Here is a 22164-nt window from a genome sequence, read left to right as displayed (position 1 = left end):
TCAGACAATCATTCAGTGATTTAACACTCCAGTGGTGAGTAAACAGGTCCATTGTTGGCAAAGAAGCTCAATCTTGGGGACCAACAGTAGTTCAAAGAGATGTGTGCAAGTTAAAAGCACTGGTTTTTCTTTGACACTAATATCAGTGGAGAGTGCGGACGCAGTCCCCAACTACCACAAAAACACTCTGAAAACTTCACACACAGGCTCAGGGCCACCACGGGAAGAGCATGCACGCAAGTACACACGTGCACGCACACACACACACTCGGACTGAATGGGAGTCAATGGGAGCTTCCCCAGGGGAACCTCCTATTGGGCCCAAAATCTACAGTGGCCCCCCTGAGGGCCCCGGGAGGAGCTGGTCCAAATTTCAGCAGCCCAGCACCAACCAAGACAGAGTTGCAGGCAAAATCCAAACTCATTTCCCGGTTTGTAGTGGTCGGTTTCACAAATTCTTGGACTGACAGCCGCACTCTGCAAACTTCACACACAAGCTCAGGGCCACCATGGGTAGAGCATGCACACGAGCACACACGTGCAAGCTCCTGATGAACTCTTGTTGAATTCACTTTGAATTCAGACAGTGATTTCACTTTCAGGCACCTCTGTCCGAAAATGGAATCACCCAAAAACAAACCTCAAAAGTCATTGATTTTTTTTCAATCAAAAATTGTAAGGCCCTCCTGAAATGTTGTTGGTTTACTGTTAATTCAGACAATCACTCAGTGGTTTAACACTCCAGTGGTGAGTATACTGGTCCATTGTTGGCAAAGAGGCTCAATCTTGGGGATCAACAGTAGTTGAAAGAGATGTGTCCAAGTGGAAAGCACTGGTTTTTCTTTGACACTAATATCAGGGGAGAGCGCGGACGCAGTCCCCCACTACCACAAATTATGCAGTCGAGATTCCCACATTTGAGGAATTCGCAGTGGTCAACACAGCCGGAGTGCAATGGCTGAGCCTCGCCCTGGGTGAACCACCTTTGTGATCATGGTATCTCCCCTGCCAGGTAAGTATAAGTTGGTAGTGACAGAGACAGGAGTGGTATTCCCAAACAGAGCACTTGGGGTGACGGTTCCCAGATGGCACCGTCCTCACAGATCAGTGAATTTAAAATCAGTGATCAGTGTGAAATGCAAAATAAAGGCACAATTGATGAGTAAACATATCAGTTGCTTGCCAAAAGTCTCAGCCAGTTGAGACTTGTACACAGAGGCAAACCAACTACCTAGACTACACCAATGAATTGGGTCACCAGTTATTTTTTCACAAGATAAAGGTTGCACCGTTCCCGGAAGTGCTGCAATACCGGGTCAATGCTTGGAGTGAGCAGAGCAAGCCCCTTTTTCATCTCCCAGAGCTAAAAATCGGCTTAATATGTAGTCCTCATATAGAGGACATATCAGATATTAAACTGATAAGAACAGATACTACACTTGATCTTAGCCAAAAGGCCGAGAAGCGATGACACATGAATGTTTGCCTCCAGACCCAACGGACTAGCGCATCTCTCAAATGTCAGGGTGCGGCTCATACAAATGGGCGTGGCAGTCGCCTGTTACTTAACATCCCACTCCCCACGCAGCCTGTATTCTTAAAAATCTTTGATTTCCTTCCAATCAAAAGTGTAAGCTCTTGATGAACTCTTGTTGATTCCTTCCAATCAAAAGTGTAAGCTCTTGATGAACTCTTGTTGGTTCCTTCCAATCAAAAGTGTAAGCTCTTGATGAACTCTTGTTGGTTCCTTCCAATCAAAAGTGTAAGCTCTTGATGAACTCTTGTTGATTCCTTCCAATCAAAAGTGTAAGCTCTTGATGAACTCTTGTTGAATTCACTTATAATTCAGAGAGTGATTTCACTTTTAGGCACCTCTGTCTAAAAATGGAACTAACCCCAAACAGCCCTCAAAAATCATTCGGTTTTTTTGCAATCAAAAGTGTAAGCTCCTGCCTAAATCTTGATTTCACTCTAAATTCAGACAGTAATTTGAGACTTGATCCAAAGGCCCTCCTGAAATGTTGTTGGTTTACTGTGAATTCAGACAATCATTCAGTGATTTAACACTCCAGTGGTGAGTAAACAGGTCCATTGTTGGCAAAGAAGCTCAATCTTGGGGACCAACAGTAGTTCAAAGAGATGTGTGCAAGTTAAAAGCACTGGTTTTTCTTTGACACTAATATCAGTGGAGAGTGCGGACGCAGTCCCCAACTACCACAAAAACACTCTGAAAACTTCACACACAGGCTCAGGGCCACCACGGGAAGAGCATGCACGCAAGTACACACGTGCACGCACACACACACACTCGGACTGAATGGGAGTCAATGGGAGCTTCCCCAGGGGAACCTCCTATTGGGCCCAAAATCTACAGTGGCCCCCCTGAGGGCCCCGGGAGGAGCTGGTCCAAATTTCAGCAGCCCAGCACCAACCAAGACAGAGTTGCAGGCAAAATCCAAACTCATTTCCCGGTTTGTAGTGGTCGGTTTCACAAATTCTTGGACTGACAGCCGCACTCTGCAAACTTCACACACAAGCTCAGGGCCACCATGGGTAGAGCATGCACACGAGCACACACGTGCAAGCTCCTGATGAACTCTTGTTGAATTCACTTTGAATTCAGACAGTGATTTCACTTTCAGGCACCTCTGTCCGAAAATGGAATCACCCAAAAACAAACCTCAAAAGTCATTGATTTTTTTTCAATCAAAAATTGTAAGGCCCTCCTGAAATGTTGTTGGTTTACTGTTAATTCAGACAATCACTCAGTGGTTTAACACTCCAGTGGTGAGTATACTGGTCCATTGTTGGCAAAGAGGCTCAATCTTGGGGATCAACAGTAGTTGAAAGAGATGTGTCCAAGTGGAAAGCACTGGTTTTTCTTTGACACTAATATCAGGGGAGAGCGCGGACGCAGTCCCCCACTACCACAAATTATGCAGTCGAGATTCCCACATTTGAGGAATTCGCAGTGGTCAACACAGCCGGAGTGCAATGGCTGAGCCTCGCCCTGGGTGAACCACCTTTGTGATCATGGTATCTCCCCTGCCAGGTAAGTATAAGTTGGTAGTGACAGAGACAGGAGTGGTATTCCCAAACAGAGCACTTGGGGTGACGGTTCCCAGATGGCACCGTCCTCACAGATCAGTGAATTTAAAATCAGTGATCAGTGTGAAATGCAAAATAAAGGCACAATTGATGAGTAAACATATCAGTTGCTTGCCAAAAGTCTCAGCCAGTTGAGACTTGTACACAGAGGCAAACCAACTACCTAGACTACACCAATGAATTGGGTCACCAGTTATTTTTTCACAAGATAAAGGTTGCACCGTTCCCGGAAGTGCTGCAATACCGGGTCAATGCTTGGAGTGAGCAGAGCAAGCCCCTTTTTCATCTCCCAGAGCTAAAAATCGGCTTAATATGTAGTCCTCATATAGAGGACATATCAGATATTAAACTGATAAGAACAGATACTACACTTGATCTTAGCCAAAAGGCCGAGAAGCGATGACACATGAATGTTTGCCTCCAGACCCAACGGACTAGCGCATCTCTCAAATGTCAGGGTGCGGCTCATACAAATGGGCGTGGCAGTCGCCTGTTACTTAACATCCCACTCCCCACGCAGCCTGTATTCTTAAAAATCTTTGATTTCCTTCCAATCAAAAGTGTAAGCTCTTGATGAACTCTTGTTGATTCCTTCCAATCAAAAGTGTAAGCTCTTGATGAACTCTTGTTGGTTCCTTCCAATCAAAAGTGTAAGCTCTTGATGAACTCTTGTTGGTTCCTTCCAATCAAAAGTGTAAGCTCTTGATGAACTCTTGTTGATTCCTTCCAATCAAAAGTGTAAGCTCTTGATGAACTCTTGTTGAATTCACTTATAATTCAGAGAGTGATTTCACTTTTAGGCACCTCTGTCTAAAAATGGAACTAACCCCAAACAGCCCTCAAAAATCATTCGGTTTTTTTGCAATCAAAAGTGTAAGCTCCTGCCTAAATCTTGATTTCACTCTAAATTCAGACAGTAATTTGAGACTTGATCCAAAGCTCAACCAGAGACTCCAGGAATAAGTTTACTCAAATGACAGGCTCTTCCATCCTACTAATTTATTTTTCTTACAAGTACATGAGGCTTAGCCAAATAGCAGAGCCTGGCAAAAAATAAGGTCAACTCATTGTTGTTCCTCTCCACGGAAGTCTTTAGTAAAAGGCGAAAGACTTATGCGTATTGAAGAGAAACCAAAGTCAGTAGCACAATCAGGTGAAAGGCAGCCCTATATCCCTGTGGAACAAGTAATCCCTCTTGCGGTAGGGAGTGGTTGAGCTGCGGGTGTCCAAAGCCTAACCCATTTCCCAGCCCCCTTTCCTCAAAAAATCTATGATTTCTTTTCAATCAAAAATTGTAAGGCCCTCCTGAAATGTTGTTGGTTTACTGTGAATTCAGACAATCATTCAGTGATTTAACACTCCAGTGGTGAGTAAACAGGTCCATTGTTGGCAAAGAAGCTCAATCTTGGGGACCAACAGTAGTTCAAAGAGATGTGTGCAAGTTAAAAGCACTGGTTTTTCTTTGACACTAATATCAGTGGAGAGTGCGGACGCAGTCCCCAACTACCACAAAAACACTCTGAAAACTTCACACACAGGCTCAGGGCCACCACGGGAAGAGCATGCACGCAAGTACACACGTGCACGCACACACACACACTCGGACTGAATGGGAGTCAATGGGAGCTTCCCCAGGGGAACCTCCTATTGGGCCCAAAATCTACAGTGGCCCCCCTGAGGGCCCCGGGAGGAGCTGGTCCAAATTTCAGCAGCCCAGCACCAACCAAGACAGAGTTGCAGGCAAAATCCAAACTCATTTCCCGGTTTGTAGTGGTCGGTTTCACAAATTCTTGGACTGACAGCCGCACTCTGCAAACTTCACACACAAGCTCAGGGCCACCATGGGTAGAGCATGCACACGAGCACACACGTGCAAGCTCCTGATGAACTCTTGTTGAATTCACTTTGAATTCAGACAGTGATTTCACTTTCAGGCACCTCTGTCCGAAAATGGAATCACCCAAAAACAAACCTCAAAAGTCATTGATTTTTTTTCAATCAAAAATTGTAAGGCCCTCCTGAAATGTTGTTGGTTTACTGTTAATTCAGACAATCACTCAGTGGTTTAACACTCCAGTGGTGAGTATACTGGTCCATTGTTGGCAAAGAGGCTCAATCTTGGGGATCAACAGTAGTTGAAAGAGATGTGTCCAAGTGGAAAGCACTGGTTTTTCTTTGACACTAATATCAGGGGAGAGCGCGGACGCAGTCCCCCACTACCACAAATTATGCAGTCGAGATTCCCACATTTGAGGAATTCGCAGTGGTCAACACAGCCGGAGTGCAATGGCTGAGCCTCGCCCTGGGTGAACCACCTTTGTGATCATGGTATCTCCCCTGCCAGGTAAGTATAAGTTGGTAGTGACAGAGACAGGAGTGGTATTCCCAAACAGAGCACTTGGGGTGACGGTTCCCAGATGGCACCGTCCTCACAGATCAGTGAATTTAAAATCAGTGATCAGTGTGAAATGCAAAATAAAGGCACAATTGATGAGTAAACATATCAGTTGCTTGCCAAAAGTCTCAGCCAGTTGAGACTTGTACACAGAGGCAAACCAACTACCTAGACTACACCAATGAATTGGGTCACCAGTTATTTTTTCACAAGATAAAGGTTGCACCGTTCCCGGAAGTGCTGCAATACCGGGTCAATGCTTGGAGTGAGCAGAGCAAGCCCCTTTTTCATCTCCCAGAGCTAAAAATCGGCTTAATATGTAGTCCTCATATAGAGGACATATCAGATATTAAACTGATAAGAACAGATACTACACTTGATCTTAGCCAAAAGGCCGAGAAGCGATGACACATGAATGTTTGCCTCCAGACCCAACGGACTAGCGCATCTCTCAAATGTCAGGGTGCGGCTCATACAAATGGGCGTGGCAGTCGCCTGTTACTTAACATCCCACTCCCCACGCAGCCTGTATTCTTAAAAATCTTTGATTTCCTTCCAATCAAAAGTGTAAGCTCTTGATGAACTCTTGTTGATTCCTTCCAATCAAAAGTGTAAGCTCTTGATGAACTCTTGTTGGTTCCTTCCAATCAAAAGTGTAAGCTCTTGATGAACTCTTGTTGGTTCCTTCCAATCAAAAGTGTAAGCTCTTGATGAACTCTTGTTGATTCCTTCCAATCAAAAGTGTAAGCTCTTGATGAACTCTTGTTGAATTCACTTATAATTCAGAGAGTGATTTCACTTTTAGGCACCTCTGTCTAAAAATGGAACTAACCCCAAACAGCCCTCAAAAATCATTCGGTTTTTTTGCAATCAAAAGTGTAAGCTCCTGCCTAAATCTTGATTTCACTCTAAATTCAGACAGTAATTTGAGACTTGATCCAAAGCTCAACCAGAGACTCCAGGAATAAGTTTACTCAAATGACAGGCTCTTCCATCCTACTAATTTATTTTTCTTACAAGTACATGAGGCTTAGCCAAATAGCAGAGCCTGGCAAAAAATAAGGTCAACTCATTGTTGTTCCTCTCCACGGAAGTCTTTAGTAAAAGGCGAAAGACTTATGCGTATTGAAGAGAAACCAAAGTCAGTAGCACAATCAGGTGAAAGGCAGCCCTATATCCCTGTGGAACAAGTAATCCCTCTTGCGGTAGGGAGTGGTTGAGCTGCGGGTGTCCAAAGCCTAACCCATTTCCCAGCCCCCTTTCCTCAAAAAATCTATGATTTCTTTTCAATCAAAAATTGTAAGGCCCTCCTGAAATGTTGTTGGTTTACTGTGAATTCAGACAATCATTCAGTGATTTAACACTCCAGTGGTGAGTAAACAGGTCCATTGTTGGCAAAGAAGCTCAATCTTGGGGACCAACAGTAGTTCAAAGAGATGTGTGCAAGTTAAAAGCACTGGTTTTTCTTTGACACTAATATCAGTGGAGAGTGCGGACGCAGTCCCCAACTACCACAAAAACACTCTGAAAACTTCACACACAGGCTCAGGGCCACCACGGGAAGAGCATGCACGCAAGTACACACGTGCACGCACACACACACACTCGGACTGAATGGGAGTCAATGGGAGCTTCCCCAGGGGAACCTCCTATTGGGCCCAAAATCTACAGTGGCCCCCCTGAGGGCCCCGGGAGGAGCTGGTCCAAATTTCAGCAGCCCAGCACCAACCAAGACAGAGTTGCAGGCAAAATCCAAACTCATTTCCCGGTTTGTAGTGGTCGGTTTCACAAATTCTTGGACTGACAGCCGCACTCTGCAAACTTCACACACAAGCTCAGGGCCACCATGGGTAGAGCATGCACACGAGCACACACGTGCAAGCTCCTGATGAACTCTTGTTGAATTCACTTTGAATTCAGACAGTGATTTCACTTTCAGGCACCTCTGTCCGAAAATGGAATCACCCAAAAACAAACCTCAAAAGTCATTGATTTTTTTTCAATCAAAAATTGTAAGGCCCTCCTGAAATGTTGTTGGTTTACTGTTAATTCAGACAATCACTCAGTGGTTTAACACTCCAGTGGTGAGTATACTGGTCCATTGTTGGCAAAGAGGCTCAATCTTGGGGATCAACAGTAGTTGAAAGAGATGTGTCCAAGTGGAAAGCACTGGTTTTTCTTTGACACTAATATCAGGGGAGAGCGCGGACGCAGTCCCCCACTACCACAAATTATGCAGTCGAGATTCCCACATTTGAGGAATTCGCAGTGGTCAACACAGCCGGAGTGCAATGGCTGAGCCTCGCCCTGGGTGAACCACCTTTGTGATCATGGTATCTCCCCTGCCAGGTAAGTATAAGTTGGTAGTGACAGAGACAGGAGTGGTATTCCCAAACAGAGCACTTGGGGTGACGGTTCCCAGATGGCACCGTCCTCACAGATCAGTGAATTTAAAATCAGTGATCAGTGTGAAATGCAAAATAAAGGCACAATTGATGAGTAAACATATCAGTTGCTTGCCAAAAGTCTCAGCCAGTTGAGACTTGTACACAGAGGCAAACCAACTACCTAGACTACACCAATGAATTGGGTCACCAGTTATTTTTTCACAAGATAAAGGTTGCACCGTTCCCGGAAGTGCTGCAATACCGGGTCAATGCTTGGAGTGAGCAGAGCAAGCCCCTTTTTCATCTCCCAGAGCTAAAAATCGGCTTAATATGTAGTCCTCATATAGAGGACATATCAGATATTAAACTGATAAGAACAGATACTACACTTGATCTTAGCCAAAAGGCCGAGAAGCGATGACACATGAATGTTTGCCTCCAGACCCAACGGACTAGCGCATCTCTCAAATGTCAGGGTGCGGCTCATACAAATGGGCGTGGCAGTCGCCTGTTACTTAACATCCCACTCCCCACGCAGCCTGTATTCTTAAAAATCTTTGATTTCCTTCCAATCAAAAGTGTAAGCTCTTGATGAACTCTTGTTGATTCCTTCCAATCAAAAGTGTAAGCTCTTGATGAACTCTTGTTGGTTCCTTCCAATCAAAAGTGTAAGCTCTTGATGAACTCTTGTTGATTCCTTCCAATCAAAAGTGTAAGCTCTTGATGAACTCTTGTTGAATTCACTTATAATTCAGAGAGTGATTTCACTTTTAGGCACCTCTGTCTAAAAATGGAACTAACCCCAAACAGCCCTCAAAAATCATTCGGTTTTTTTGCAATCAAAAGTGTAAGCTCCTGCCTAAATCTTGATTTCACTCTAAATTCAGACAGTAATTTGAGACTTGATCCAAAGCTCAACCAGAGACTCCAGGAATAAGTTTACTCAAATGACAGGCTCTTCCATCCTACTAATTTATTTTTCTTACAAGTACATGAGGCTTAGCCAAATAGCAGAGCCTGGCAAAAAATAAGGTCAACTCATTGTTGTTCCTCTCCACGGAAGTCTTTAGTAAAAGGCGAAAGACTTATGCGTATTGAAGAGAAACCAAAGTCAGTAGCACAATCAGGTGAAAGGCAGCCCTATATCCCTGTGGAACAAGTAATCCCTCTTGCGGTAGGGAGTGGTTGAGCTGCGGGTGTCCAAAGCCTAACCCATTTCCCAGCCCCCTTTCCTCAAAAAATCTATGATTTCTTTTCAATCAAAAATTGTAAGGCCCTCCTGAAATGTTGTTGGTTTACTGTGAATTCAGACAATCATTCAGTGATTTAACACTCCAGTGGTGAGTAAACAGGTCCATTGTTGGCAAAGAAGCTCAATCTTGGGGACCAACAGTAGTTCAAAGAGATGTGTGCAAGTTAAAAGCACTGGTTTTTCTTTGACACTAATATCAGTGGAGAGTGCGGACGCAGTCCCCAACTACCACAAAAACACTCTGAAAACTTCACACACAGGCTCAGGGCCACCACGGGAAGAGCATGCACGCAAGTACACACGTGCACGCACACACACACACTCGGACTGAATGGGAGTCAATGGGAGCTTCCCCAGGGGAACCTCCTATTGGGCCCAAAATCTACAGTGGCCCCCCTGAGGGCCCCGGGAGGAGCTGGTCCAAATTTCAGCAGCCCAGCACCAACCAAGACAGAGTTGCAGGCAAAATCCAAACTCATTTCCCGGTTTGTAGTGGTCGGTTTCACAAATTCTTGGACTGACAGCCGCACTCTGCAAACTTCACACACAAGCTCAGGGCCACCATGGGTAGAGCATGCACACGAGCACACACGTGCAAGCTCCTGATGAACTCTTGTTGAATTCACTTTGAATTCAGACAGTGATTTCACTTTCAGGCACCTCTGTCCGAAAATGGAATCACCCAAAAACAAACCTCAAAAGTCATTGATTTTTTTTCAATCAAAAATTGTAAGGCCCTCCTGAAATGTTGTTGGTTTACTGTTAATTCAGACAATCACTCAGTGGTTTAACACTCCAGTGGTGAGTATACTGGTCCATTGTTGGCAAAGAGGCTCAATCTTGGGGATCAACAGTAGTTGAAAGAGATGTGTCCAAGTGGAAAGCACTGGTTTTTCTTTGACACTAATATCAGGGGAGAGCGCGGACGCAGTCCCCCACTACCACAAATTATGCAGTCGAGATTCCCACATTTGAGGAATTCGCAGTGGTCAACACAGCCGGAGTGCAATGGCTGAGCCTCGCCCTGGGTGAACCACCTTTGTGATCATGGTATCTCCCCTGCCAGGTAAGTATAAGTTGGTAGTGACAGAGACAGGAGTGGTATTCCCAAACAGAGCACTTGGGGTGACGGTTCCCAGATGGCACCGTCCTCACAGATCAGTGAATTTAAAATCAGTGATCAGTGTGAAATGCAAAATAAAGGCACAATTGATGAGTAAACATATCAGTTGCTTGCCAAAAGTCTCAGCCAGTTGAGACTTGTACACAGAGGCAAACCAACTACCTAGACTACACCAATGAATTGGGTCACCAGTTATTTTTTCACAAGATAAAGGTTGCACCGTTCCCGGAAGTGCTGCAATACCGGGTCAATGCTTGGAGTGAGCAGAGCAAGCCCCTTTTTCATCTCCCAGAGCTAAAAATCGGCTTAATATGTAGTCCTCATATAGAGGACATATCAGATATTAAACTGATAAGAACAGATACTACACTTGATCTTAGCCAAAAGGCCGAGAAGCGATGACACATGAATGTTTGCCTCCAGACCCAACGGACTAGCGCATCTCTCAAATGTCAGGGTGCGGCTCATACAAATGGGCGTGGCAGTCGCCTGTTACTTAACATCCCACTCCCCACGCAGCCTGTATTCTTAAAAATCTTTGATTTCCTTCCAATCAAAAGTGTAAGCTCTTGATGAACTCTTGTTGATTCCTTCCAATCAAAAGTGTAAGCTCTTGATGAACTCTTGTTGGTTCCTTCCAATCAAAAGTGTAAGCTCTTGATGAACTCTTGTTGGTTCCTTCCAATCAAAAGTGTAAGCTCTTGATGAACTCTTGTTGATTCCTTCCAATCAAAAGTGTAAGCTCTTGATGAACTCTTGTTGAATTCACTTATAATTCAGAGAGTGATTTCACTTTTAGGCACCTCTGTCTAAAAATGGAACTAACCCCAAACAGCCCTCAAAAATCATTCGGTTTTTTTGCAATCAAAAGTGTAAGCTCCTGCCTAAATCTTGATTTCACTCTAAATTCAGACAGTAATTTGAGACTTGATCCAAAGCTCAACCAGAGACTCCAGGAATAAGTTTACTCAAATGACAGGCTCTTCCATCCTACTAATTTATTTTTCTTACAAGTACATGAGGCTTAGCCAAATAGCAGAGCCTGGCAAAAAATAAGGTCAACTCATTGTTGTTCCTCTCCACGGAAGTCTTTAGTAAAAGGCGAAAGACTTATGCGTATTGAAGAGAAACCAAAGTCAGTAGCACAATCAGGTGAAAGGCAGCCCTATATCCCTGTGGAACAAGTAATCCCTCTTGCGGTAGGGAGTGGTTGAGCTGCGGGTGTCCAAAGCCTAACCCATTTCCCAGCCCCCTTTCCTCAAAAAATCTATGATTTCTTTTCAATCAAAAATTGTAAGGCCCTCCTGAAATGTTGTTGGTTTACTGTGAATTCAGACAATCATTCAGTGATTTAACACTCCAGTGGTGAGTAAACAGGTCCATTGTTGGCAAAGAAGCTCAATCTTGGGGACCAACAGTAGTTCAAAGAGATGTGTGCAAGTTAAAAGCACTGGTTTTTCTTTGACACTAATATCAGTGGAGAGTGCGGACGCAGTCCCCAACTACCACAAAAACACTCTGAAAACTTCACACACAGGCTCAGGGCCACCACGGGAAGAGCATGCACGCAAGTACACACGTGCACGCACACACACACACTCGGACTGAATGGGAGTCAATGGGAGCTTCCCCAGGGGAACCTCCTATTGGGCCCAAAATCTACAGTGGCCCCCCTGAGGGCCCCGGGAGGAGCTGGTCCAAATTTCAGCAGCCCAGCACCAACCAAGACAGAGTTGCAGGCAAAATCCAAACTCATTTCCCGGTTTGTAGTGGTCGGTTTCACAAATTCTTGGACTGACAGCCGCACTCTGCAAACTTCACACACAAGCTCAGGGCCACCATGGGTAGAGCATGCACACGAGCACACACGTGCAAGCTCCTGATGAACTCTTGTTGAATTCACTTTGAATTCAGACAGTGATTTCACTTTCAGGCACCTCTGTCCGAAAATGGAATCACCCAAAAACAAACCTCAAAAGTCATTGATTTTTTTTCAATCAAAAATTGTAAGGCCCTCCTGAAATGTTGTTGGTTTACTGTTAATTCAGACAATCACTCAGTGGTTTAACACTCCAGTGGTGAGTATACTGGTCCATTGTTGGCAAAGAGGCTCAATCTTGGGGATCAACAGTAGTTGAAAGAGATGTGTCCAAGTGGAAAGCACTGGTTTTTCTTTGACACTAATATCAGGGGAGAGCGCGGACGCAGTCCCCCACTACCACAAATTATGCAGTCGAGATTCCCACATTTGAGGAATTCGCAGTGGTCAACACAGCCGGAGTGCAATGGCTGAGCCTCGCCCTGGGTGAACCACCTTTGTGATCATGGTATCTCCCCTGCCAGGTAAGTATAAGTTGGTAGTGACAGAGACAGGAGTGGTATTCCCAAACAGAGCACTTGGGGTGACGGTTCCCAGATGGCACCGTCCTCACAGATCAGTGAATTTAAAATCAGTGATCAGTGTGAAATGCAAAATAAAGGCACAATTGATGAGTAAACATATCAGTTGCTTGCCAAAAGTCTCAGCCAGTTGAGACTTGTACACAGAGGCAAACCAACTACCTAGACTACACCAATGAATTGGGTCACCAGTTATTTTTTCACAAGATAAAGGTTGCACCGTTCCCGGAAGTGCTGCAATACCGGGTCAATGCTTGGAGTGAGCAGAGCAAGCCCCTTTTTCATCTCCCAGAGCTAAAAATCGGCTTAATATGTAGTCCTCATATAGAGGACATATCAGATATTAAACTGATAAGAACAGATACTACACTTGATCTTAGCCAAAAGGCCGAGAAGCGATGACACATGAATGTTTGCCTCCAGACCCAACGGACTAGCGCATCTCTCAAATGTCAGGGTGCGGCTCATACAAATGGGCGTGGCAGTCGCCTGTTACTTAACATCCCACTCCCCACGCAGCCTGTATTCTTAAAAATCTTTGATTTCCTTCCAATCAAAAGTGTAAGCTCTTGATGAACTCTTGTTGATTCCTTCCAATCAAAAGTGTAAGCTCTTGATGAACTCTTGTTGGTTCCTTCCAATCAAAAGTGTAAGCTCTTGATGAACTCTTGTTGGTTCCTTCCAATCAAAAGTGTAAGCTCTTGATGAACTCTTGTTGATTCCTTCCAATCAAAAGTGTAAGCTCTTGATGAACTCTTGTTGAATTCACTTATAATTCAGAGAGTGATTTCACTTTTAGGCACCTCTGTCTAAAAATGGAACTAACCCCAAACAGCCCTCAAAAATCATTCGGTTTTTTTGCAATCAAAAGTGTAAGCTCCTGCCTAAATCTTGATTTCACTCTAAATTCAGACAGTAATTTGAGACTTGATCCAAAGCTCAACCAGAGACTCCAGGAATAAGTTTACTCAAATGACAGGCTCTTCCATCCTACTAATTTATTTTTCTTACAAGTACATGAGGCTTAGCCAAATAGCAGAGCCTGGCAAAAAATAAGGTCAACTCATTGTTGTTCCTCTCCACGGAAGTCTTTAGTAAAAGGCGAAAGACTTATGCGTATTGAAGAGAAACCAAAGTCAGTAGCACAATCAGGTGAAAGGCAGCCCTATATCCCTGTGGAACAAGTAATCCCTCTTGCGGTAGGGAGTGGTTGAGCTGCGGGTGTCCAAAGCCTAACCCATTTCCCAGCCCCCTTTCCTCAAAAAATCTATGATTTCTTTTCAATCAAAAATTGTAAGGCCCTCCTGAAATGTTGTTGGTTTACTGTGAATTCAGACAATCATTCAGTGATTTAACACTCCAGTGGTGAGTAAACAGGTCCATTGTTGGCAAAGAAGCTCAATCTTGGGGACCAACAGTAGTTCAAAGAGATGTGTGCAAGTTAAAAGCACTGGTTTTTCTTTGACACTAATATCAGTGGAGAGTGCGGACGCAGTCCCCAACTACCACAAAAACACTCTGAAAACTTCACACACAGGCTCAGGGCCACCACGGGAAGAGCATGCACGCAAGTACACACGTGCACGCACACACACACACTCGGACTGAATGGGAGTCAATGGGAGCTTCCCCAGGGGAACCTCCTATTGGGCCCAAAATCTACAGTGGCCCCCCTGAGGGCCCCGGGAGGAGCTGGTCCAAATTTCAGCAGCCCAGCACCAACCAAGACAGAGTTGCAGGCAAAATCCAAACTCATTTCCCGGTTTGTAGTGGTCGGTTTCACAAATTCTTGGACTGACAGCCGCACTCTGCAAACTTCACACACAAGCTCAGGGCCACCATGGGTAGAGCATGCACACGAGCACACACGTGCAAGCTCCTGATGAACTCTTGTTGAATTCACTTTGAATTCAGACAGTGATTTCACTTTCAGGCACCTCTGTCCGAAAATGGAATCACCCAAAAACAAACCTCAAAAGTCATTGATTTTTTTTCAATCAAAAATTGTAAGGCCCTCCTGAAATGTTGTTGGTTTACTGTTAATTCAGACAATCACTCAGTGGTTTAACACTCCAGTGGTGAGTATACTGGTCCATTGTTGGCAAAGAGGCTCAATCTTGGGGATCAACAGTAGTTGAAAGAGATGTGTCCAAGTGGAAAGCACTGGTTTTTCTTTGACACTAATATCAGGGGAGAGCGCGGACGCAGTCCCCCACTACCACAAATTATGCAGTCGAGATTCCCACATTTGAGGAATTCGCAGTGGTCAACACAGCCGGAGTGCAATGGCTGAGCCTCGCCCTGGGTGAACCACCTTTGTGATCATGGTATCTCCCCTGCCAGGTAAGTATAAGTTGGTAGTGACAGAGACAGGAGTGGTATTCCCAAACAGAGCACTTGGGGTGACGGTTCCCAGATGGCACCGTCCTCACAGATCAGTGAATTTAAAATCAGTGATCAGTGTGAAATGCAAAATAAAGGCACAATTGATGAGTAAACATATCAGTTGCTTGCCAAAAGTCTCAGCCAGTTGAGACTTGTACACAGAGGCAAACCAACTACCTAGACTACACCAATGAATTGGGTCACCAGTTATTTTTTCACAAGATAAAGGTTGCACCGTTCCCGGAAGTGCTGCAATACCGGGTCAATGCTTGGAGTGAGCAGAGCAAGCCCCTTTTTCATCTCCCAGAGCTAAAAATCGGCTTAATATGTAGTCCTCATATAGAGGACATATCAGATATTAAACTGATAAGAACAGATACTACACTTGATCTTAGCCAAAAGGCCGAGAAGCGATGACACATGAATGTTTGCCTCCAGACCCAACGGACTAGCGCATCTCTCAAATGTCAGGGTGCGGCTCATACAAATGGGCGTGGCAGTCGCCTGTTACTTAACATCCCACTCCCCACGCAGCCTGTATTCTTAAAAATCTTTGATTTCCTTCCAATCAAAAGTGTAAGCTCTTGATGAACTCTTGTTGATTCCTTCCAATCAAAAGTGTAAGCTCTTGATGAACTCTTGTTGGTTCCTTCCAATCAAAAGTGTAAGCTCTTGATGAACTCTTGTTGGTTCCTTCCAATCAAAAGTGTAAGCTCTTGATGAACTCTTGTTGATTCCTTCCAATCAAAAGTGTAAGCTCTTGATGAACTCTTGTTGAATTCACTTATAATTCAGAGAGTGATTTCACTTTTAGGCACCTCTGTCTAAAAATGGAACTAACCCCAAACAGCCCTCAAAAATCATTCGGTTTTTTTGCAATCAAAAGTGTAAGCTCCTGCCTAAATCTTGATTTCACTCTAAATTCAGACAGTAATTTGAGACTTGATCCAAAGCTCAACCAGAGACTCCAGGAATAAGTTTACTCAAATGACAGGCTCTTCCATCCTACTAATTTATTTTTCTTACAAGTACATGAGGCTTAGCCAAATAGCAGAGCCTGGCAAAAAATAAGGTCAACTCATTGTTGTTCCTCTCCACGGAAGTCTTTAGTAAAAGGCGAAAGACTTATGCGTATTGAAGAGAAACCAAAGTCAGTAGCACAATCAGGTGAAAGGCAGCCCTATATCCCTGTGGAACAAGTAATCCCTCTTGCGGTAGGGAGTGGTTGAGCTGCGGGTGTCCAAAGCCTAACCCATTTCCCAGCCCCCTTTCCTCAAAAAATCTATGATTTCTTTTCAATCAAAAATTGTAAGGCCCTCCTGAAATGTTGTTGGTTTACTGTGAATTCAGACAATCATTCAGTGATTTAACACTCCAGTGGTGAGTAAACAGGTCCATTGTTGGCAAAGAAGCTCAATCTTGGGGACCAACAGTAGTTCAAAGAGATGTGTGCAAGTTAAAAGCACTGGTTTTTCTTTGACACTAATATCAGTGGAGAGTGCGGACGCAGTCCCCAACTACCACAAAAACACTCTGAAAACTTCACACACAGGCTCAGGGCCACCACGGGAAGAGCATGCACGCAAGTACACACGTGCACGCACACACACACACACACTCGGACTGAATGGGAGTCAATGGGAGCTTCCCCAGGGGAACCTCCTATTGGGCCCAAAATCTACAGTGGCCCCCCTGAGGGCCCCGGGAGGAGCTGGTCCAAATTTCAGCAGCCCAGCACCAACCAAGACAGAGTTGCAGGCAAAATCCAAACTCATTTCCCGGTTTGTAGTGGTCGGTTTCACAAATTCTTGGACTGACAGCCGCACTCTGCAAACTTCACACACAAGCTCAGGGCCACCATGGGTAGAGCATGCACACGAGCACACACGTGCAAGCTCCTGATGAACTCTTGTTGAATTCACTTTGAATTCAGACAGTGATTTCACTTTCAGGCACCTCTGTCCGAAAATGGAATCACCCAAAAACAAACCTCAAAAGTCATTGATTTTTTTTCAATCAAAAATTGTAAGGCCCTCCTGAAATGTTGTTGGTTTACTGTTAATTCAGACAATCACTCAGTGGTTTAACACTCCAGTGGTGAGTATACTGGTCCATTGTTGGCAAAGAGGCTCAATCTTGGGGACCAACAGTAGTTGAAAGAGATGTGTCCAAGTGGAAAGCACTGGTTTTTCTTTGACACTAATATCAGGGGAGAGCGCGGACGCAGTCCCCCACTACCACAAATTATGCAGTCGAGATTCCCACATTTGAGGAATTCGCAGTGGTCAACACAGCCGGAGTGCAATGGCTGAGCCTCGCCCTGGGTGAACCACCTTTGTGATCATGGTATCTCCCCTGCCAGGTAAGTATAAGTTGGTAGTGACAGAGACAGGAGTGGTATTCCCAAACAGAGCACTTGGGGTGACGGTTCCCAGATGGCACCGTCCTCACAGATCAGTGAATTTAAAATCAGTGATCAGTGTGAAATGCAAAATAAAGGCACAATTGATGAGTAAACATATCAGTTGCTTGCCAAAAGTCTCAGCCAGTTGAGACTTGTACACAGAGGCAAACCAACTACCTAGACTACACCAATGAATTGGGTCACCAGTTATTTTTTTCACAAGATAAAGGTTGCACCGTTCCCGGAAGTGCTGCAATACCGGGTCAATGCTTGGAGTGAGCAGAGCAAGCCCCTTTTTCATCTCCCAGAGCTAAAAATCGGCTTAATATGTAGTCCTCATATAGAGGACATATCAGATATTAAACTGATAAGAACAGATACTACACTTGATCTTAGCCAAAAGGCCGAGAAGCGATGACACATGAATGTTTGCCTCCAGACCCAACGGACTAGCGCATCTCTCAAATGTCGGGGTGCGGCTCATACAAATGGGCGTGGCAGTCGCCTGTTACTTAACATCCCACTCCCCACGCAGCCTGTATTCTTAAAAATCTTTGATTTCCTTCCAATCAAAAGTGTAAGCTCTTGATGAACTCTTGTTGATTCCTTCCAATCAAAAGTGTAAGCTCTTGATGAACTCTTGTTGATTCCTTCCAATCAAAATTGTAAGCTCTTGATGAACTCTTGTTGATTCCTTCCAATCAAAAGTGTAAGCTCTTGATGAACTCTTGTTGAATTCACTTATAATTCAGAGAGTGATTTCACTTTTAGGCACCTCTGTCTAAAAATGGAACTAACCCCAAACAGCCCTCAAAAATCATTCGGTTTTTTTGCAATCAAAAGTGTAAGCTCCTGCCTAAATCTTGATTTCACTCTAAATTCAGACAGTAATTTGAGACTTGATCCAAAGCTCAACCAGAGACTCCAGGAATAAGTTTACTCAAATGACAGGCTCTTCCATCCTACTAATTTATTTTTCTTACAAGTACATGAGGCTTAGCCAAATAGCAGAGCCTGGCAAAAAATAAGGTCAACTCATTGTTGTTCCTCTCCACGGAAGTCTTTAGTAAAAGGCGAAAGACTTATGCGTATTGAAGAGAAACCAAAGTCAGTAGCACAATCAGGTGAAAGGCAGCCCTATATCCCTGTGGAACAAGTAATCCCTCTTGCGGTAGGGAGTGGTTGAGCTGCGGGTGTCCAAAGCCTAACCCATTTCCCAGCCCCCTTTCCTCAAAAAATCTATGATTTCTTTTCAATCAAAAATTGTAAGGCCCTCCTGAAATGTTGTTGGTTTACTGTGAATTCAGACAATCATTCAGTGATTTAACACTCCAGTGGTGAGTAAACAGGTCCATTGTTGGCAAAGAAGCTCAATCTTGGGGACCAACAGTAGTTCAAAGAGATGTGTGCAAGTTAAAAGCACTGGTTTTTCTTTGACACTAATATCAGTGGAGAGTGCGGACGCAGTCCCCAACTACCACAAAAACACTCTGAAAACTTCACACACAGGCTCAGGGCCACCACGGGAAGAGCATGCACGCAAGTACACACGTGCACGCACACACACACACACACTCGGACTGAATGGGAGTCAATGGGAGCTTCCCCAGGGGAACCTCCTATTGGGCCCAAAATCTACAGTGGCCCCCCTGAGGGCCCCGGGAGGAGCTGGTCCAAATTTCAGCAGCCCAGCACCAACCAAGACAGAGTTGCAGGCAAAATCCAAACTCATTTCCCGGTTTGTAGTGGTCGGTTTCACAAATTCTTGGACTGACAGCCGCACTCTGCAAACTTCACACACAAGCTCAGGGCCACCATGGGTAGAGCATGCACACGAGCACACACGTGCAAGCTCCTGATGAACTCTTGTTGAATTCACTTTGAATTCAGACAGTGATTTCACTTTCAGGCACCTCTGTCCGAAAATGGAATCACCCAAAAACAAACCTCAAAAGTCATTGATTTTTTTTCAATCAAAAATTGTAAGGCCCTCCTGAAATGTTGTTGGTTTACTGTTAATTCAGACAATCACTCAGTGGTTTAACACTCCAGTGGTGAGTATACTGGTCCATTGTTGGCAAAGAGGCTCAATCTTGGGGACCAACAGTAGTTGAAAGAGATGTGTCCAAGTGGAAAGCACTGGTTTTTCTTTGACACTAATATCAGGGGAGAGCGCGGACGCAGTCCCCCACTACCACAAATTATGCAGTCGAGATTCCCACATTTGAGGAATTCGCAGTGGTCAACACAGCCGGAGTGCAATGGCTGAGCCTCGCCCTCGGTGAACCACCTTTGTGATCATGGTATCTCCCCTGCCAGGTAAGTATAAGTTGGTAGTGACAGAGACAGGAGTGGTATTCCCAAACAGAGCACTTGGGGTGACGGTTCCCAGATGGCACCGTCCTCACAGATCAGTGAATTTAAAATCAGTGATCAGTGTGAAATGCAAAATAAAGGCACAATTGATGAGTAAACATATCAGTTGCTTGCCAAAAGTCTCAGCCAGTTGAGACTTGTACACAGAGGCAAACCAACTACCTAGACTACACCAATGAATTGGGTCACCAGTTATTTTTTTCACAAGATAAAGGTTGCACCGTTCCCGGAAGTGCTGCAATACCGGGTCAATGCTTGGAGTGAGCAGAGCAAGCCCCTTTTTCATCTCCCAGAGCTAAAAATCGGCTTAATATGTAGTCCTCATATAGAGGACATATCAGATATTAAACTGATAAGAACAGATACTACACTTGATCTTAGCCAAAAGGCCGAGAAGCGATGACACATGAATGTTTGCCTCCAGACCCAACGGACTAGCGCATCTCTCAAATGTCGGGGTGCGGCTCATACAAATGGGCCTGTTACTTAACATCCCACTCCCCACGCAGCCTGTATTCTTAAAAATCTTTGATTTCCTTCCAATCAAAAGTGTAAGCTCTTGATGAACTCTTGTTGATTCCTTCCAATCAAAATTGTAAGCTCTTGATGAACTCTTGTTGATTCCTTCCAATCAAAAGTGTAAGCTCTTGATGAACTCTTGTTGAATTCACTTATAATTCAGAGAGTGATTTCACTTTTAGGCACCTCTGTCTAAAAATGGAACTAACCCCAAACAGCCCTCAAAAATCATTCGGTTTTTTTGCAATCAAAAGTGTAAGCTCCTGCCTAAATCTTGATTTCACTCTAAATTCAGACAGTAATTTGAGACTTGATCCAAAGCTCAACCAGAGACTCCAGGAATAAGTTTACTCAAATGACAGGCTCTTCCATCCTACTAATTTCTTTTTCTTACAAGTACATGAGGCTTAGCCAAATAGCAGAGCCTGGCAAAAAATAAGGTCAACTCATTGTTGTTCCTCTCCACGGAAGTCTTTAGTAAAAGGCGAAAGACTTATGCGTATTGAAGAGAAACCAAAGTCAGTAGCACAATCAGGTGAAAGGCAGCCCTATATCCCTGTGGAACAAGTAATCCCTCTTGCGGTAGGGAGTGGTTGAGCTGCGGGTGTCCAAAGCCTAACCCATTTCCCAGCCCCCTTTCCTCAAAAAATCTATGATTTCTTTTCAATCAAAAATTGTAAGGCCCTCCTGAAATGTTGTTGGTTTACTGTGAATTCAGACAATCATTCAGTGATTTAACACTCCAGTGGTGAGTAAACAGGTCCATTGTTGGCAAAGAAGCTCAATCTTGGGGACCAACAGTAGTTCAAAGAGATGTGTGCAAGTTAAAAGCACTGGTTTTTCTTTGACACTAATATCAGTGGAGAGTGCGGACGCAGTCCCCAACTACCACAAAAACACTCTGAAAACTTCACACACAGGCTCAGGGCCACCACGGGAAGAGCATGCACGCAAGTACACACGTGCACGCACACACACACACACACTCGGACTGAATGGGAGTCAATGGGAGCTTCCCCAGGGGAACCTCCTATTGGGCCCAAAATCTACAGTGGCCCCCCTGAGGGCCCCGGGAGGAGCTGGTCCAAATTTCAGCAGCCCAGCACCAACCAAGACAGAGTTGCAGGCAAAATCCAAACTCATTTCCCGGTTTGTAGTGGTCGGTTTCACAAATTCTTGGACTGACAGCCGCACTCTGCAAACTTCACACACAAGCTCAGGGCCACCATGGGTAGAGCATGCACACGAGCACACACGTGCAAGCTCCTGATGAACTCTTGTTGAATTCACTTTGAATTCAGACAGTGATTTCACTTTCAGGCACCTCTGTCCGAAAATGGAATCACCCAAAAACAAACCTCAAAAGTCATTGATTTTTTTTCAATCAAAAATTGTAAGGCCCTCCTGAAATGTTGTTGGTTTACTGTTAATTCAGACAATCACTCAGTGGTTTAACACTCCAGTGGTGAGTATACTGGTCCATTGTTGGCAAAGAGGCTCAATCTTGGGGACCAACAGTAGTTGAAAGAGATGTGTCCAAGTGGAAAGCACTGGTTTTTCTTTGACACTAATATCAGGGGAGAGCGCGGACGCAGTCCCCCACTACCACAAATTATGCAGTCGAGATTCCCACATTTGAGGAATTCGCAGTGGTCAACACAGCCGGAGTGCAATGGCTGAGCCTCGCCCTGGGTGAACCACCTTTGTGATCATGGTATCTCCCCTGCCAGGTAAGTATAAGTTGGTAGTGACAGAGACAGGAGTGGTATTCCCAAACAGAGCACTTGGGGTGACGGTTCCCAGATGGCACCGTCC

General features: G+C 44.7%; 27 non-coding genes across 27 annotated transcripts; all 27 read right to left on the bottom strand.

Moving 5' to 3' along the window:
* Positions 1-856: 856 nt before the first annotated feature.
* Positions 857-1020, bottom strand: LOC134105041 (U1 spliceosomal RNA). The gene has a single exon (XR_009942396.1). It is a non-coding gene; the product is annotated as a U1 spliceosomal RNA (small nuclear RNA).
* A 258-nt stretch (positions 1021-1278) lies between these two features.
* On the bottom strand, positions 1279-1469 carry LOC134104268 (U2 spliceosomal RNA). Its single transcript, XR_009941707.1, has one exon. It is a non-coding gene; the product is annotated as a U2 spliceosomal RNA (small nuclear RNA).
* A 1427-nt stretch (positions 1470-2896) lies between these two features.
* On the bottom strand, positions 2897-3060 carry LOC134105040 (U1 spliceosomal RNA). The gene has a single exon (XR_009942395.1). It is a non-coding gene; the product is annotated as a U1 spliceosomal RNA (small nuclear RNA).
* A 258-nt stretch (positions 3061-3318) lies between these two features.
* Positions 3319-3509, bottom strand: LOC134104267 (U2 spliceosomal RNA). The gene has a single exon (XR_009941706.1). It is a non-coding gene; the product is annotated as a U2 spliceosomal RNA (small nuclear RNA).
* Positions 3510-4132: 623 nt separating this feature from the next.
* LOC134104409 (U5 spliceosomal RNA) lies at positions 4133-4248 on the bottom strand. Its single transcript, XR_009941827.1, has one exon. It is a non-coding gene; the product is annotated as a U5 spliceosomal RNA (small nuclear RNA).
* Positions 4249-5296: 1048 nt separating this feature from the next.
* LOC134105039 (U1 spliceosomal RNA) lies at positions 5297-5460 on the bottom strand. Its single transcript, XR_009942394.1, has one exon. It is a non-coding gene; the product is annotated as a U1 spliceosomal RNA (small nuclear RNA).
* A 258-nt stretch (positions 5461-5718) lies between these two features.
* Positions 5719-5909, bottom strand: LOC134104266 (U2 spliceosomal RNA). Its single transcript, XR_009941705.1, has one exon. It is a non-coding gene; the product is annotated as a U2 spliceosomal RNA (small nuclear RNA).
* A 623-nt stretch (positions 5910-6532) lies between these two features.
* Positions 6533-6648, bottom strand: LOC134104408 (U5 spliceosomal RNA). The gene has a single exon (XR_009941826.1). It is a non-coding gene; the product is annotated as a U5 spliceosomal RNA (small nuclear RNA).
* Positions 6649-7696: 1048 nt separating this feature from the next.
* Positions 7697-7860, bottom strand: LOC134105038 (U1 spliceosomal RNA). Its single transcript, XR_009942393.1, has one exon. It is a non-coding gene; the product is annotated as a U1 spliceosomal RNA (small nuclear RNA).
* A 258-nt stretch (positions 7861-8118) lies between these two features.
* Positions 8119-8309, bottom strand: LOC134104265 (U2 spliceosomal RNA). The gene has a single exon (XR_009941704.1). It is a non-coding gene; the product is annotated as a U2 spliceosomal RNA (small nuclear RNA).
* Positions 8310-8888: 579 nt separating this feature from the next.
* On the bottom strand, positions 8889-9004 carry LOC134104407 (U5 spliceosomal RNA). The gene has a single exon (XR_009941825.1). It is a non-coding gene; the product is annotated as a U5 spliceosomal RNA (small nuclear RNA).
* Positions 9005-10052: 1048 nt separating this feature from the next.
* Positions 10053-10216, bottom strand: LOC134105037 (U1 spliceosomal RNA). Its single transcript, XR_009942392.1, has one exon. It is a non-coding gene; the product is annotated as a U1 spliceosomal RNA (small nuclear RNA).
* Positions 10217-10474: 258 nt separating this feature from the next.
* LOC134104264 (U2 spliceosomal RNA) lies at positions 10475-10665 on the bottom strand. The gene has a single exon (XR_009941703.1). It is a non-coding gene; the product is annotated as a U2 spliceosomal RNA (small nuclear RNA).
* Positions 10666-11288: 623 nt separating this feature from the next.
* LOC134104406 (U5 spliceosomal RNA) lies at positions 11289-11404 on the bottom strand. Its single transcript, XR_009941824.1, has one exon. It is a non-coding gene; the product is annotated as a U5 spliceosomal RNA (small nuclear RNA).
* A 1048-nt stretch (positions 11405-12452) lies between these two features.
* On the bottom strand, positions 12453-12616 carry LOC134105035 (U1 spliceosomal RNA). Its single transcript, XR_009942391.1, has one exon. It is a non-coding gene; the product is annotated as a U1 spliceosomal RNA (small nuclear RNA).
* Positions 12617-12874: 258 nt separating this feature from the next.
* On the bottom strand, positions 12875-13065 carry LOC134104262 (U2 spliceosomal RNA). The gene has a single exon (XR_009941702.1). It is a non-coding gene; the product is annotated as a U2 spliceosomal RNA (small nuclear RNA).
* Positions 13066-13688: 623 nt separating this feature from the next.
* On the bottom strand, positions 13689-13804 carry LOC134104405 (U5 spliceosomal RNA). Its single transcript, XR_009941823.1, has one exon. It is a non-coding gene; the product is annotated as a U5 spliceosomal RNA (small nuclear RNA).
* A 1048-nt stretch (positions 13805-14852) lies between these two features.
* LOC134105033 (U1 spliceosomal RNA) lies at positions 14853-15016 on the bottom strand. Its single transcript, XR_009942389.1, has one exon. It is a non-coding gene; the product is annotated as a U1 spliceosomal RNA (small nuclear RNA).
* A 258-nt stretch (positions 15017-15274) lies between these two features.
* LOC134104261 (U2 spliceosomal RNA) lies at positions 15275-15465 on the bottom strand. Its single transcript, XR_009941701.1, has one exon. It is a non-coding gene; the product is annotated as a U2 spliceosomal RNA (small nuclear RNA).
* Positions 15466-16088: 623 nt separating this feature from the next.
* On the bottom strand, positions 16089-16204 carry LOC134104404 (U5 spliceosomal RNA). Its single transcript, XR_009941822.1, has one exon. It is a non-coding gene; the product is annotated as a U5 spliceosomal RNA (small nuclear RNA).
* Positions 16205-17256: 1052 nt separating this feature from the next.
* Positions 17257-17420, bottom strand: LOC134105032 (U1 spliceosomal RNA). The gene has a single exon (XR_009942388.1). It is a non-coding gene; the product is annotated as a U1 spliceosomal RNA (small nuclear RNA).
* A 259-nt stretch (positions 17421-17679) lies between these two features.
* LOC134104260 (U2 spliceosomal RNA) lies at positions 17680-17870 on the bottom strand. Its single transcript, XR_009941700.1, has one exon. It is a non-coding gene; the product is annotated as a U2 spliceosomal RNA (small nuclear RNA).
* Positions 17871-18449: 579 nt separating this feature from the next.
* On the bottom strand, positions 18450-18565 carry LOC134104403 (U5 spliceosomal RNA). Its single transcript, XR_009941821.1, has one exon. It is a non-coding gene; the product is annotated as a U5 spliceosomal RNA (small nuclear RNA).
* Positions 18566-19617: 1052 nt separating this feature from the next.
* LOC134104242 (U1 spliceosomal RNA) lies at positions 19618-19781 on the bottom strand. Its single transcript, XR_009941683.1, has one exon. It is a non-coding gene; the product is annotated as a U1 spliceosomal RNA (small nuclear RNA).
* Positions 19782-20040: 259 nt separating this feature from the next.
* LOC134104259 (U2 spliceosomal RNA) lies at positions 20041-20231 on the bottom strand. Its single transcript, XR_009941699.1, has one exon. It is a non-coding gene; the product is annotated as a U2 spliceosomal RNA (small nuclear RNA).
* A 524-nt stretch (positions 20232-20755) lies between these two features.
* Positions 20756-20871, bottom strand: LOC119206972 (U5 spliceosomal RNA). Its single transcript, XR_005118259.2, has one exon. It is a non-coding gene; the product is annotated as a U5 spliceosomal RNA (small nuclear RNA).
* Positions 20872-21923: 1052 nt separating this feature from the next.
* Positions 21924-22087, bottom strand: LOC134105031 (U1 spliceosomal RNA). Its single transcript, XR_009942387.1, has one exon. It is a non-coding gene; the product is annotated as a U1 spliceosomal RNA (small nuclear RNA).
* Positions 22088-22164: the final 77 nt, after the last annotated feature.

This window comes from Pungitius pungitius, chromosome 14 (assembly GCF_949316345.1).
Source record: "Pungitius pungitius chromosome 14, fPunPun2.1, whole genome shotgun sequence".
In the NCBI taxonomy this organism is placed as follows: domain Eukaryota; kingdom Metazoa; phylum Chordata; class Actinopteri; order Perciformes; family Gasterosteidae; genus Pungitius; species Pungitius pungitius.
This window is presented reverse-complemented; position numbering and strand designations above follow the sequence as displayed.